The sequence below is a fragment of the Triticum aestivum genome, chromosome 4B (genome assembly GCF_018294505.1).
Source record: "Triticum aestivum cultivar Chinese Spring chromosome 4B, IWGSC CS RefSeq v2.1, whole genome shotgun sequence".
NCBI classification, from domain to species: domain Eukaryota; kingdom Viridiplantae; phylum Streptophyta; class Magnoliopsida; order Poales; family Poaceae; genus Triticum; species Triticum aestivum.
The window spans coordinates 104,368,580-104,385,156 of NC_057804.1; positions in this window are offsets into that span (position 1 = coordinate 104,368,580).

The window sequence follows — 16,577 nt, forward strand, 5'->3', positions numbered from 1 at the left end:
GTGAGGATGCCGCCCCGACAAGGAAAGGCCAGCGGCGGAACAACAGAAGGTAAAAGGGCAAGGAAGTGCTAGCTGTCGAGCAGACCGGCAACGGAGGTGGCGCCAAGGAAGCTAAAGCTGGTGGCTCCGACAAGGAGGCCCAGCCTGTGGCGGCCGCCGACAAGCAGGACAGCTCCGGCAAGCAGTATTGTAAGATTCACCGCACCAAGGGTCACGATCTCCAGAACTGCAAGAAAGTCCAACAGCTTGTTGAGCAACAGAAAGCTGAGTACGAGCGGCGCGACAAGGAGAAGGCCCAGGAAGGAACTAGTGGATCTGGCAAGAAACGTCCCGGCCGAGGAGGACGCCGCGGCAAGGCCAAGCAGCGGCAAGGAGACAGACCTCCCCGCGGCCGCGACAAGGATGAAGATGACGACGACGACGAAGACATGGATGATGATGAGGCCGACGAGCAGGAATTTCAGAAAGCCATAGAGGTCCTATGCGTTGACGGTGGTGCCTCTCTGCATACTTCGCACCGCCAACTCAAGCAGTGGATGCGGGAAGTGAATGCAGCAGAGCCATCCATAGAGTCACGCAAGCCCCTGAAATGGTCAAGCGCACCTATCATCTTCGACATTGAGGACCACCCTAATCGCGTAACTGCGGTCGGGTGTTTGCCGATGTTGGTTTCTCCAACTATCCGCAATCTCAAGGTCACGAAGATGCGAGTTGACGGCGGGGCTGGCTTGAACCTGATATCCTCCGCGGTCCTCCAGAAACTTCAGATCCCTGACAGCGAGCTCGAGGAGACCGGCACATTCCAAGGAATCAGCCCGGGAAGAAGCAAGCCGAAGGGAAAGATCACGCTGCCGGTCACATTTGGCAGCGAGCTGAACTTCAGGACTGAGAGGGTCACGTTTGACGTTGCCGACTTTCCATTACCTTACAGTGGAATCCTTGGCCGTCCGGCACTCGCCAAGTTCATGGCAGCATCTCACTATGCGTACAACATACTGAAAATGCCAGGCCCAATAAGTGTCATCTCTGTCCCTGGCGACAAGAAGGATGCTCTTATCTGTGCCGACAAGATCTACCGGGAAGCGGCAACCGCAGCAGAGCGCAAGACACTTGCCGCTGAAGTTCCCGGAGGGAAGAAGAAGACCAAGTCTGGCAAGAGCTCTGATGCCTACTCCGGCAAGCGCACCTCTTCGGAGTGCTGCGCTACCGTCGAGGACGCACCATCGAGCTCCACCGGCAAGTGTAAGAAGGCAATGGCAGCTCCACCTGAGACTAAGAAGGTGTCCGCCAAGGAGGACAGCACTGGTGGTACCTTCACCATCAGCGCCACTCTTGACCCCAAATAGGAAAGCGCGCTCGTTGCTTTCCTGCGGGCGAATGTCGACGTGTTTGCATGTCAATCGTCTGATATCCCCGGTGTTCCCAGGAAAGTAATCGAGCACCACCTTGCCGTCTGTCCTCATGCGCGGCCCGTCAAGCAGAGAGTCAGGAAGCAAGCAGTGGAGCGCCAAGAATTCATCGCAGAAGAAATCAAGAAGTTGGAAGCAGCAGGCCTTGTCAGAGGAGTGCTCCATCCCACGTGGTTGGCCAATCCTGTTGTTGTGCGCAAGGCTAACGGAAAATGGAGGCTTTGTATTGACTTCACTGATGTTAATAAAGCTTGTCCCAAAGACCCATTTCCCTTGCCGCGTATTGACCAGATTGTTGACTCCACAGCCGGATGTGATTTGCTTTCATTTCTTGATGCATACTCAGGATACCATCAGATCTTCATGGCAGAAGAGGATGAAGAGAAAACCGCATTTAGCACCCCATGTGGCACGTACTGCTTCGTACGGATGCCTTTCGGTTTGAAGAATGCTGGATCAACATTCGCAAGGGTAGTCCACCGTGCTTTTGAGCCGCAAATGCACAGAGATGTGGAAGCCTACATGGATGATATAGTGGTCAAGAGCAAAAACAAGGCTACTCTGATTCAAGATCTAGATGAAACTTTTGCAAATCTGCGCAGGATCAACCTCAAGCTCAATCCCGAGAAGTGAGTGTTCGGAGTCCCTTCCGGCAAGCTTCTCGGGTTCTTTGTGTCACAGCGGGGGATTGAAGCCAATCCCGACAAGATCAAAGCCATCGAGCAGATTGAAGCACCAAAGCGCGTCAAGGATGTACGAAAGCTTGCCGGTTGCGTGGATGCTCTCAGCAGATTTATCTCTAAGTCCGCAGAGCACGCCTTCAAAATATTGAAAAAGGCAGGTCCGATGAAATGGACTCCAGAAGCGGAGGCCGCGCTACAGGACTTGAAGAGGTACCTGTCCTCCACTCCAATACTTGTCGCACCTAAGCCACAAGAGAAGTTGCTGCTATATCTGGCAGCAACCAATCAAGTGGTTAGTGCTGCATTAGTAGCGGAGAGGGAGGCGGACGATGAGCCAACAACCGCGGCAAGTGAATCCAGCGACAAGCAGGGGGCTTCTCCGACAAGCTCTGGCCCCGACAAAGTTGAGTCTGCGCAGGCATGCAAGGAGGTGCACAGGAAAATGGTGCAGGGCCCAGTTTAGTTTGTCGGTTCCCTTTCACAGGGGGCTAGATCAAGGTATTCTGGCGTACAGAAATTTCTTTTCGGCCTTCTCATGGCCTCGAGAAAGCTGCGCCATTACTTCCAGGCACATGAGATAACAGTTGTCACTCGCTTTCCGTTGAAGAGGATACTGCAAAATCCAGAAGCAACCGGCAGGATTGTCGAGTGGGCACTGGAACTGTCAAGCTTTGGCCTCAAGTTTGAGAGTATTTCCACTATACAGAGCAGAGCATTGGCAGAATTCATAGCAGAATGGACGCCGACACCAGACGAAGAAACTCCAGAAACAAGCATCCCCGTCAAAGAGGCAAGCAAAGAGTGGCTGATGTACTTTGATGGTGCCTTCTCGCTGCAAGGCGCCGGCGCAGGCGTGCTGCTTATCGCACCCACCGGAGAGCACCTCAAGTACGTAGTTCAGATGCATTTTCCCAAGGAGCAAGCAACGAACAATATCGCAGAGTATGAAGGTTTGCTTGCCGGACTCAGAATCGCGGCAGACCTTGGGATCAACAAGCTCATTGTCAGGGGTGACTCGCAGATGGTAGTCCACCAAGTGAACAAAAGCTATCAGAGTCAGTTGATGGAAGCATATGTTGATGAAGTAAGGAAGCTAGAAGCACACTTTGACGGCCTGCAAATGGAACACGTTGCACGAGCTCAGAACGATATTGCTGACGGCCTGTCAAAGTGCGCAGCACTAAAGTTACCTGTGGAACCAGGGATTTTTGTGCTCAAGCTGACTCAACCATCCGTAACACCGTCGACTGGACAGAGAAAGAAGAGGAAGTTGGTTTCTGATGACTACTTTCCGGCAGAGCTTCCCGAAGCCGCCGCCAAGAAGGTCCCCAAGATCGACGCCAAGAGTGCTGAGGAGCAGTCTGCTCCGGCGAACCTCTTGGTTTGTTCCGTTGAAGCAACACTCCCGACAAGTTTTGCTCCGGCAAGCTTGCCGGGGAATATCACACTCCGGCCGAACCGCAGGTTCTTGCCGTAGAAGCGGATGTTCCCACAACAGCAGATATGCCTTTAGCCCTTGTTGTCGAGCCGCAAGCTCCAGCATGGGTGCAGCAGATCGTCCGTTTCCTTCAGACAGGAGAGCTTCCCGAAGAGCAAGAAGAAGCGGAAAGAGTAGCCCGGCAGTCAAGTATGTACAAGTTTGTCGACAACACACTGTACAGAATAAGACTCAACGGTGTGAAATTGAAGTGCATTCGCCGGGAAGATGGACAACAGCTGTTGGCAGAGATACATGGAGGCATATGTGGTCACCACATTGGCGCAAGAGCACTTGCCGGCAAAGCATTCCGACAAGGTTTCTTCTGGCCGACAGCCCTCCAGGATGCAACTGCACAAGTAACCAAGTGTGAAGCATGCCAGTTCCATTCCAAACAGATACACCAGCCAGCTCAAGCTCTCGAGACGATCCCTTTATCCTGGCCATTTTCGGTCTGGGGGCTCGACATCCTCGGCCCCTTTCCCCGAGCTGTCGGGGGCTTTGAGTTCTTGTACGTCGCCATCGACAAGTTCACAAAGTGGCCGGAAGTGGAACCAGTGAGGAAGGTGACAGCACAGTCAGCAGCCAAGTTCTTCAGGTCGATTGTTTGCCATTTTGGGATCCCTAACAGGATCATCACCGACAACGGCACGCAATTTACGAGCCGCACCTTCATGCAGTACGTCCAAGATCTTGGCGCCAAGGTCTGCTTCGCTTCTGTTGCTCATCCGAGAAGCAACGGTCAAGCGGAGAGGGCAAATGCTGAAGTGCTGCGAGGCCTCAAGACCAAAACTTTCGACAGGCTGCACAAGTGCGGAAGAAACTGGATCGAGGAGCTGCTGGTGGTTCTTTGGTCGATCAGGACGACGCCAAATCGAGCCACTGGCCAGACACCCTTCGCTCTAGTCTACGGAGCAGAGGCAGTTCTCCCCACGGAACTCGTTTACGGGTCACCTCGAGTGCTCGCTTATGATGAGCTCGAGCAAGAGCAGTTGCGCCAAGATGACGCGCTGCTCCTTGGGGAAGACCGTCTTCAGGCTGCTGTGCGAGTCGCTCGCTACGAGCAAGCTTTGCGTCGCTACCATAGCCGCAAAGTTAAAGCCAGGAGCTTCGAGGAAGGCGACCTTGTTCTTCGGCGTGTTCAGTCCGCCAAGAATTCCAACAAGTTGACGCCGAAGTGGGAAGGCCCTTATCGGGTGAAACGAGTCACTAGGCCCGGCGCTGTCCGCCTTGAGACCGAAGATGGCATTCTGGTGAGCAACTCCTGGAACATAGAACATCTTCATAAGTTTTACCCGTAGGGCGCGGTTGCCGGAAGCTTTTCCGGCAACCACCTTTTGTACAAGTCTTGCCACTGTTGCATGTAATCCTTTGTACAAAGCCGGGCGCAGACCCCGTGCACCAGTAAAGTTCATGTGCCCCGCACATCTTCTCAGTTTTTTTATGCTATAATCCTTTTTCGCATATGTTATCTGACACTTTGTGCAGCACCAGACCCCGGTAAGCGATAACGAGCCCAAGGCTCCATATCATTACTTTATTTCTCTGTTTCTTTCTCAAAAGAAGGAAGGTTCCCTCGCCCACAAGGTTTACCGGGGGGGGGGAGGAGAAGATAATGGTGTGGACCAGGCCGTTCAAGAAAGTTTCTCCTTGCCGGGAAGCAGACGACAGAAAAGCTAAGTTGCTAAAGTTTGAGCAATCAGTTTTTTAAGTTTTTGAGTTATTTTCCTTGAACGACCGTGCTTTGTATGGAAAACCTGTGTGCGGAGGAACCAACTCGTAGCTAGCTGCGCCCTTACTTTGTTTCGAGTCTGCTCAACAACTTAAGTGAGCTGCAACTAGTTGCGACAAGGTTGCTTGTCGGTAGCGACCCCGCCAGCAGGTTGCTGAAGTTTCGCACTCGGCGCTCGTGGCAAGGTTGCCTGCACCGGCAAGTTTCCCTAGAAAGCGTAGGGCAGAACCATACAAAGCCAAGAGTCGAGTAAAGGAAGTAACACAACAATTTTTTTGCCTAAGATAGAGTTATATTACAAAAATAACTTGTCGCGCCTCTAATAAAGTGTTCACATGACATGACTGGCAGCGACAAGAAAAGAAGAAAACGGACGGCCTAATCTACGCGACCGCCGTCAACCCTTTTGACCTTGTTCACCCTGTCCACAATGGGTGCGACGAGGGCCTTAAGTGCGTCAAGATCAGCGTCCGCCGGCAGCCTCTTGAGGACGTTGGTGAGGTTGAGGCCCGGATTGCGGAAGGCCACCTTTACCAGCACCTTCTCCAGAACTCAGGCACAAATCGAGCGTGACTCGTCGGCCAACTGCTTTGGGATCCGTTCCCGGAGTTGCTGGAGCGCCGCCGCCACGCCTTTGAAGAACAGAGTGAGGTTGGCGCTGGGTTGGAGGTTCTCGTCGGAGGAGTACCCGAAGCCTTCCACCCCCAATTGCACTAGCTCCTCTTTGATGACTGCAGCAATGTTCACGAGGCCCTCCGTCTAGAGCGCCACAGTATCTCTGAGAAGATTCTTGGTTTCGGCGGCCCTCGCTAGCAGCGCCTCGTTGGCCTTGATGTCCTTCTTCAAGTCCGCCTCCCGTTTCTTGGCACCGTCCAACGTCTCCGTCAGGGTGGCCAACTTCAGCTCCAGATCAGCATTAGAATTCTTGGCGGCGCGCAGCTCTTTGCCCTTCTCGGAGAGTTGGCCCTGCAGCTCATCGTGGGCAAGGGCGTCCTTCTCGCGCTCCAGCTTGAGCGCGGCAAGCTCTTCGCCACCCACCTTCAGATCAGCCTCCAGCTGCGCCACCTTTACTTCCAATTCCTTCTTGGCGGTCTCGGCAGCCGCAGCCGCATCCTTTGCCTCTTGGAGCGACCCGCCGAGTGCCCGTTCACGCGCGGCAAGCTCCTCCTCGTGGCTGTCGAGGTTCACTTTTCGCTGAGCCAGCTCGCCTTCTCGCGCGTACAACTTCTCGCCGGTGAGCTGCTGCTGCTCTTCAGCTTCGGCCTTCTCGAGGAGGAAGGCCTTCCGCTCTTCAGCAAGCTGCTCCCGCTCCTCCGCCAAGGCCCGGAGAGCTTCCTGGCGAAAACCCCGGAGCTCCTCCGCGCGCTTCTCTATATCAACGCTCGCCTTCACGACGAGCGCTTCCCGGGACTCCAACTTGACTTGACGGGCGCGATAGAGCGCCAGCAGCCTCCACAGCAGCCGCTCTTCCTCGGGCTCGTCACTGCTGCTTCCCGGCGCGTCAACGATCGACAACCCGGCGGAGGCGAGCACCTCCCCATCCAAAACTTCTCCTTCCACCGGCGCCTTGGAGCTTGACGCCCAAGGGAGCTTGATGAAGATGCCCTCGCCAGCCTTCAGATAGGCGCCGGGCTGGGGCTCCTCGGAGCCTGACGCTGCGGCAGCGGCGGAGGGATTGGCGGTCGGTGCAGCGCCTGACGCTCCTGCGGCCTCAGGGCTGTCAGTGCGATCTCTAGATCCCCCGCCAGCTTCCTCGGCGGCAGCCTTGGCGGCCTCTTCACCGGCAGGCACATCGGCACCAGCTCCGTTTTCGGCGGCCGCGGCATCATCAGTGTTGCCGCGCGCGTCCTCTCCGCCGCCCGCCTCGGTCTCCATCGGATCCGCGGAGGGTGGACCTGATGACCGGAGAAGAATGAGAAGTCAAACAAGCACTCAAGAAGAAAAATCAGCAGAAGAATACAAAGAAAGTTTCAGGCAGGAAGGATTACCTGTGCTGGGATCCGCTGTCATAAGCTCCACCACCGGCGGATCGTTAACGCTGTCCCTTGCCGGAGACTCCTCCCTTGCCGGAGGCTCCTCCCTTACCGGAGAATGCTCCCTTGCCGGGGAGTCCGCCCTTGGCGGCGTAGTCGAAGCAGACGACGAGTCGGAGGTGATCACCACGCCCTCCTGATGAAGTTGTTCTGCTCCTGCACAAACAAACCAGTGATCAGATGTCAACAAAGGAAAAGAGTAACCCCGCGCACCCAGAAGCAGAAAGTAAACCATATGCTTATGCTGGGGGCTGCGCTGGGGGCTGCTCTGCGAAGTGCTGGCCGGATCCGGCAAGGTGGTCTCGGGCGCGCCTCCTGTCGTCGCAGTGGGCTCGTCCTCGATGACCACCACCTAAGCCTTGGCCCTCTTCGCCGCCCTCTGGGCCAGAGTCCTGAAAAGGGAGAGTCCAGGGTGGGTCAGATCAGATGCAAGACAGGAATGGCAAGTTGAAGAACTACAAGAACAACAAGGGAATCTTACTCTTCTTCCTCTTCCTCGTCGGAGCTGAGCGCGGAGAGGTCGAAGTTCAGCCCACCTCCGGCACGACGAGGTGGAGGGGTGGGATCCCTTGGCCGCTTGGCGGGGACTACAGCGCCAGCCCGAGATGACCCTGCCCCAGTTGCCACTGCGGCGGGAGGCGCACCCGCGACAACCGTACTTGCCGCAGCGGAGCGCGTCGCGTGGCGCTGCGGCTGTTGACCAGCTTGCCGCCCTGCTGCGTCCCTGATCCTGCGGAGGCGCCTTCTTGGCTGCACTGGGGGCTGCGTTCCGGGCCCTGTTCCCGGCAAGCTCCCCGGAGATGGCGGGCCGCTCGCACCCTCGGCGGGCTCACTCAACTCGGCGTCGGGCGCGGCAAGCTCTTCTTCATCTTCGGGCCACTCCCGCTCAGCAAGACTCATCGCCGATGCCGCGTCCGCTTCCTCCACCGTGAACCCAAATTCACCCACGGCTGCGGCTGCCGCTGCCTCTTCCGCCCTGGTGGCGATGCGTTCCATCTCTTGATCGGTGGTGTCGCGGGTGAGGAGCTTCTTGTCGTCAGCATTGACCGCTACTTCCATTAGGATATCGAAGAACTGCTGCACAACGTCTCCGGCAGGCTCTTGCCAAGTTGGAGCGATCCCGTGCGAATCACACAACGGCATCATGGCGTAGATGCGGTCGCGCGAGGAGTTGTTGCACAGAGGAACGACGCCTGCCGGCAACCTGAACCACTCGGGATGCTGTGGGTCGTGCTTGAATATCTCCTTGAGTATCCTGTCCAACTCTATGACGGTGAAATTGAAGTTGAGGCCTGGGCGCAACCTCATGATATCTGCCGGGCCTCCAAATTCCCAGGCGGGTCTCCCCCTCGCCTGCAGAGGGGCGATGCGCCGGCGAAGGAAATCTGCGCCGACAGCTCCTACAGTCAGCCCGGCAAGCCTGAGACGCAAGATCCGAGTGGTGGCGATCTTCAGCTTGTCGTCTTCCACGGACAGAGCGCTCCAGTCATTGCCACGCACTGCTGGGGCTTGGCGCAGGGCGGTGAACGGCTGCGGACTCTCTTCTACAACCCAACACCAATCTGCTCTCCACTTGTCCCACTTGCTGCGGAGCTCCCCCTCCAGATAGGTCTCCTTCTTGCCGGCCCGCGAGATCCAGGCGATCCCGCCGGCAAGAGGTTCCCCTCTCTCGACACGAGGCATAAAGAAATGGCGGAAGAGAGCTACGTTGGGGTGGACTCCGACAAAGTTTTCGCATAGATGGGCGAAAACTGCCATGGTCAGAACGACGTTGGGGGTGAAGTCAAGGAGGTGGAGTCCATAGGTGTTCATGACGTCGCAAAAGAAATCAGAGAATGGCGGGTAGAGCCCGCAGTAGAAGAACACGGCGAAGAAAGGATATCCGCCAACTGGAGCTGCTTGCGAGGCGATGGTGGAGAGTACCTTCGTGCGCGGATGCGCCCGCGTCTCCGTCGACCAGAAGAGATAGTACCACTCCCTCAGCTCCTTCGCGGAGAGCTCGGGGGGGGGGGGAAGTGGCCCGCTCCTTCCGCAGCGCCTCAAGCCGCTGCGCTTCGGTCGACTTCACAGCTTTCACGGCCACGGACTTCGTGGCCTTCCCCTTCCCGGGCTTCGGAGGCATGGCAGAGGCGGTGGGGGAGATCGACGGCGCTGGTGGTGGCAGCAGCGACGGGGGTGGAGCGCTGACCTCTTTCAACTCTCCAAGCGGAGGAGGCGGCGGAGATTTCTGAGATTGCAGCAGCGAAGGGCGAAGGTGGGGGAAATGCCCCTGTTTCCCCTGCTTATAAAGAGGGACGGGGCGGACATTTCGGCCTTCCAAATAAACAACCACCCACGATCTCTCCCACGACTCCGCGATTGACGCGTGCCGTTACGGGGGGCGCGGTGGATACGGAGTTAATTCGGCATAACCCAGGCTCCGCGCGTGCCTGTGCCCTGTTTTGGGCCTGGCCCAACAGCGCTCGGCACCGTGTGTGGCCCAGGCCCAGGGGCTCCTATCGGTGTACTAGAGTAGAGGTACCCTAGTATCCCGAACTTGTGCACGGGCAGTTGCAGCGCCGCGCGGCAAGGCTTGCCGGACGACCTCCCGTGTCCTCTGTGGGTTCCTTTGGAGCCATCCAAGAACAAAGCATTCAAGATAGAGAGACAAGGCCCCGGCAAGAGGATCTTGCCGGGAAGAGACAAGGCCCCGGCAAGAGGAGCTTGCCGGGAAGGCCAACCACGGCACTTCAAGAAACTTGCCGCGATGCACAGCACGTCCCGGCAAGGTCCGGTGAGCGACAAGCTTCTGGACTCGGCAGGACGACGACCCCGACAAGGTACTCTCCAGGGGCCCGCTGCCACTCTGTACCCACGCTCCAGCGCACCCACCCGCGTGTCGCCATGAGGCTTCCTTAGGGGCGCGTGGCGGGAGCCTGTGCAGCCAGGGGTACGCGGTGGCAAGCGGAGATGAAGAGAAGGCCATCGTGGCAAACGGTGGCGCTCCTAACGGTCACTTTTTGCACTGTTTAGGCAACTCAGACAGGCATTCAATGACCTTGTCCCCTGCCGTCAGAGTTAGGTAGGGTGCACTGTGTCCACAGTAGCGGTAGCTGCACCTACCGCATCCTTTTCCTTTTTTACCCTTCTAGTCTACGTTGCCACCTGTCGGTGACCCCTTGAAAGTATAAAAGGAGGCCCAAGCGCAACGTAGAAGGGGTTCGGCTCATTCGAAACATCAGGAACACTCTCACGCTCGGTCTGGCAGCGTCCATCGCTCCTGAGCAAGAATTCAATACACACAAACAAGCAGCAGTAGGGTTTTACGCATCCGTGCGGCCCGAAGCTGGGTAAAACTGCTCGCGTGTACCGCCTCGATCCGCTCTTTGCGCGGCCTCCGCCCCCCCTCCGAACCGAAAGGGGCCCGGTCCCCATAGGTGTTGGTGGATCAGTTTCCCCGACAGAGATGCCCATCAATAGATATCAATATGAGTTAGTAGGGATTGCCATGCCCATCCAATTTGCTTTCTCACGAAGACCTAGAGCACTTTTGAGGAAGCCCATCATTGGAATATACAAGCCAAGTTCTATAATGAAAAATTCCCAAAGTGACAACATATGAGACTCTCTATCATCAAGATCATGGTGCTACTTTGAAGCACAAGTGTGGTTAAAGGATAGTAGCATTGTCCCTTCTCTCTTTTTCTCTCATTTTTATTTATTTGGGCCTTTTCTTTTCTTTTTATGGCCTCTTTTTTTAGTCCAGAGTCTCATCCCGACTTGTGGGGGAATCATAGTCTCCATCATCCTTTCCTCACATAGGACGATGCTCAAATAATGAAGATCATCACACTTTTATTTACTTACAACTCAAGAATTACAACTCAATACTTAGAACAAAATATGACTCTACGTGAATGCCTCTGGCGGTGTAATAGTATGTGCAATGATTCAAGAGTGACATGTATGAAAAATTATGAACGGTGGCTTTGCCACAAATACGATGTCAACTACATGATCATGCAAGGCAATATGACAATGACGGAGCATGTCATAATAAACGGAATGGTGGAAAGCTGCATGGCAATATATCTCGGAATGGCTATGGAAATGCCATAATAGGTAGGTATGGTGGCTATTTTGAAGAAGGTATATGGTGGGTGTATGGTACCGGCAAAAGTTGCGCGGTACTATAGAGGCTAGCAATGATGGAAGGGTGAGAGTGCGTATAATCCATGGACTCAACATTAGTCATAAAGAACTCACATACTTATTCCAAAAATCTACAAGTAATCAAAACAAAGTACTACACACATGCTCCTATGGGAAGGGTTGGTAGGAGTTAACCATTGCGTGATCCCGACCTCCACACATACGGAATGCAATCAATAAATAAATCATGCTCGAACTTCATCACATAACGGTTCACCATACGTGCATGCTACGGGAATCACAAATGTTAACACAAATATTCCTCAAATTCACAACTAATCTACTAGCATGTCTCTAATATCACCATCCTCATATCTCAAAACAATCATAAAGAATCAAACTTCTCATAGTATTCAATGCACTTTATATGAAAGTTTTTATCATACCCATCTTGGATGCCCATCATATTAGGACTAATTTTATAACCAAAGAAAGTTACCATGCTGTTCTAAAAGACTCTCAAAATAATATAAGTGAAGAATGAGAGATCAACAATTTCTATAAAATAAAACCACCACCGTACTCTAAAAAGATATAAGCGAAGCACTAGAGCAATATTGTCTAGCTCAAAAGATATAAGTGAATCACATAGAGTATTCTAATAAATTCCGATTCATGCGTGTCTCTCCCAAAACGTGTGTACAGCAAGAATGATTGTGGTAAACTAAAAAGCAAATACTCAAATCATAAAAGATGCTCCAAGCAAAACACATATCATGTGGTGAATAAACATATAGCCTCAAGTAAAGTTACCGATAGACGGAGACGAAAGAGGGGATGCCTTCCGGGGCATCCCCAAGCTTAGGCTTTTGGTTGTCCTTGTATTATATTGGGGTGCCTTGGGCATTCCCAAGCTTAGGCTCTTACCACTCCTTATTACAAAATCCATCAAATCTTTACTAAAAAACATGAAAACTTCACAACACAAAACTTCAACAGAAAATCTCATGAGCTCCGTTAGTACAAGAAAATAAACCACCACTTTAAGGTACTGTAATGAACTCATTCTTTATTTATATTGGTGTTAAACCTACATCATTCCAACTTCTCTATGGTTCATACCCCCCGATACTACTCATAGATTCATCAAAATAAGCAAACAACACACGAAAAACAGAACACTCTGTAGCAATCTGTAACTTTCGAATACTTCTGTAACTCTCAAAATTCTGACATAAAATAGTCGACGTGAGGAATTTGTCTATTAATAATCTTCAAAAAGAATCAACCTAAAATCACTCTCTGTTAAAAAAATACAGCTATTCTCGTGAGCGCAAAAGTTTCTGTTTTTTACAGCAAGATCGCAAAGACTTCACCCAAGTCTTCCCAAAGGTTCTATTTGGCACAAACACTAACTAAAACATAAAACTACATTTAACCAGAAGATATATGAATTATTTATTACTAAACAGGAGCAAAAAACAAAGAAGAAAAATAAAATTGGGTTGCCTCCCACTAAGCGCTATCATTTAACGCCCCTAGCTAGGCATAAAAACACGAATAGATCTAGGCATTGCCATCTTCGGTATGATATGCATAAGTGTCTGTCATAATAGATTAATAAGGCAATTTAATTTTCTTCCGAGGAAAGTGTTTCATGCCTTTCCTTAACGGAAATTAGAATCTAATATTTCCTTCTTTCATGTCAATAATTGCACCAATCGTTCAAAGGAAAGGTCTACCAAGAATAATAGGACATGTAGGTTTGCAATCTATATCAAGAACAATGAAATATACCGGCACATAATTCCTATTTGCAAAAATAAGAACATCATTAATCCTTCCCATAGGTTTCTTAATGGTGGAATCCGCAAGATGCAAATTTAAAGAACAAACATCAAATTGACGAAAACCTAGCAGATCACACAAAGTTTTTGGAATCGTGGAAACACTAGCACCCAAATCAAACAAAGCATAGCATTCATAATATTTAATATTAATTTTAATAGTAGGTTCCCACTCATCATAAAGTTTTCTAGGGATAGAAACTTCTTGTTCAAGCTTTTCTTCATAAGATTGCATTAAAGCATCAACGATATGTTTAGTAAAAGCTTTATTTTGATTATAAGCATGAGGAGAATTTAACACGGATTGCAACAAGGAGATACAATCTATTAAAGAGCAATTATCATAATTCAATCCCTTGAAATCCAAAATAGTGTTTTCATTGCTATGTAAAGTTTTGACCTCTTCAATCCCACTTTTATCAATTTTTGCATCTGATCTAAAAACTCCGAATTATTGGGATGCCTTTTAACTAAAGTTGACTCATCTCCAGTCCCATATTTATCAAGATTAATATTGGAAAACAAAGATTTAATAGGAGTAACATCAATCACTTTTAGATCTTCATCATTATTATCATGAAAACTAGAAGAACACACTTTTACAAAGCAATCTTTTTTAGCACGCATCCTAGCGGTTCTTTCCTCGCACTCATCAATGTAAATTCTCATGGATTTGAGAGACTCATTAATATCATGCTTAGGTGGAATAGATCTAAGTTTTGAAGAATCAACATCAAGAGAAATTCTATCCATGTTTCTAGCCAACTCATCAATCTTAAGCAATTTTTCTTCAATCAAAGCATTGAAATACTTTTGCAAACTCATAAATTATTTAACACTATTCTCAAAATCAGAGGGCATCTTATTAAAATTTCCATAAGAGTTGTTGTAGTAATTTCCAAAATTATTAGAGGAATTACTAGGAAACGGCCTATAATTAAAATTGTCTCTATACGCGTTGTTACCAAAATTGTTCCTACCAACAAAATTCACATCCATAAATTCATTATTATTCTCAATCAAAGTGGACAAAGGCATATCATTAGGATCAGAAGAAACACTTTTATTAGCAAACAATTTCATAAGTTCATCCATCTTTCCACTCAAAACATTAATCTCTTCAATCGCATGAACTTTTTTACTAGTGGATCTTTCAGTGTGCCATTGAGAATAATTAACCATAATATCGTCTAGGAGTTTAGTAGCTTCTCGTAAATTGATTTCCATAAAAGTGCCACCCGCGGCCGAATCTAAAAGATTTCTAGAAGCAAAATTCAATCCGGCATAAAAAATTTGTATAATCATCCACAAATTTAAACCATGTGTAGGGCAATTACGTATCATTAATTTCATCCTCTCCCTATCTTGTGCAACATGCTCATGATCAAGTTGCTTAAAATTCATAATATCGTTCCTAAGAAAGATGATCTTAGCGGGAGGAAAATACTTAGAGATAAAAGCATCTTTGCACTTATTCCATTAATCAATACTATTTTTAGGCAAAGAAGAGAACCAAGTTTTAGCATGATCTCTAAGAGAAAATGGAAATAGCTTCAATTTAACAATATCATTATCCACATCTTTCTTCTTTTGCATATCACACAAATCAACGAAATTGTTTAGATGGGTTGCAGCGTCTTCACTAGGAAGGCCAGAAAATTGATCTTTCATAACAAGATTCAACAAAGCGGTATTAATTTCACAAGATTCAACATCGGTAGTAGGAGCAATCGGAGTGCTAATAAAATCATTGTTGTTGGTATTGGAGAAGTCACACAATTTAGTATTATCTTGAGCCATCGTGACAAACAATCAATCCAACACACAAGCACACAAGAAGCAAGCGAGAGGAAATGAACAAAAGAGGGGCGAAGAAAAGGCAAAGGTTTTCGAAAATCGTTTTAGAAGTGGGGGAGAGGTAAACGAGAGGCGAATGGCAAATAATGTAATGCGAGGGAGAAGAGATTATGATGGGTACTTGGTATGTATTGACTTGGCGTAGATCTCCCCAGCAACGGCGCCAGAAAAACTTCTTGCTACCTCTTGAGCATGTGTTGGTTTTCCCTTGAAGAGGAAACGGTGATGCAGCAAAGTAGCGTTAGTATTTCCCTCAGTTTTGAGAACCAAGGTATCAATCCAGTAGGAGACGACACACAAGTCACCTAGTACCTTCACAAACAATCATGAACCTTGCAACCAACACGATAAAGGGGTTGTCGATCCCTTCACGGTCACTCACAAAAGTGAGATATAATAAAGATAGTAAAGTAAATATTTTTGGTATTTTTGTTGTATAGATTGGAAATTAAAGATTGCAAAATAGTAAACGAGATGTGATGTAAACAAAAGATATGTAATATAATAGAAAAGAGACCCGGGGAAGGTTTCACAAGTGGCTTCTCACAAGATAGCATGTATTACGATGGGTGAACAAATTACTGCCAAGCAATTGATAGAAGAGCGCATAATTATGAAGACATCTAAGGCAATGAGCATGAACTTAGGCATCACGTCCGTGTCAAGTAGACCGAAATGATTCTGCATCTACTACTATTACTCCACACATCGAGTGCTATCTAGCATGCATCTAGAGTATTAAGTTCATAGGAACGGAGTAACACATTAAGCAAGATGACATGATGTAGAGGGATAAACTCAAGCACTATGATATAAACCCCATCTTTTTATCCTCGATGAAAACAATACAATACATGCCTTGCTGCCCCTACTATCATTGGGGAGCACACTGCAATATTGAACCCAAAGGTACGCACCTCTCCCGTTGCAAGAAATATCAATCTAGTAGGCCAAACTAAACCGATAATTGGAAGACACTTGCAAAGATATCAAATCATGCATATAAGAATTCAGAGAAGAACCAAATAATATTCATAGATAATCAAGTTCATAAATCCACAATTCATCGGATCTTAGCAAACACACCGCAAAAGAATATTACATCGAATATATCTCCAAGAACATCAAGGAGAACATGGTATTGAGAATCAAAGAGAGAGAAGAAGCCATCTAGCTAATAACTGTGGACCCGAAGGTCTGTGGTATACTACTCATGCTTCATCGGAGAGGCAATGGTGTTGATGTAGAAGCCCTTCGTGATCGATTCCCCCTCCGAGAGATCATTGAAAAAGGCCCCAAGATGGGATCTCATGGGTACAGAAGGTTGCGGCAGTGCAAAAGTGGTTTTGTGGCTCCCCCTGATGTTTCTAGCGTATAAGAGTATATATATAGGGGAAAGAAGTACGTT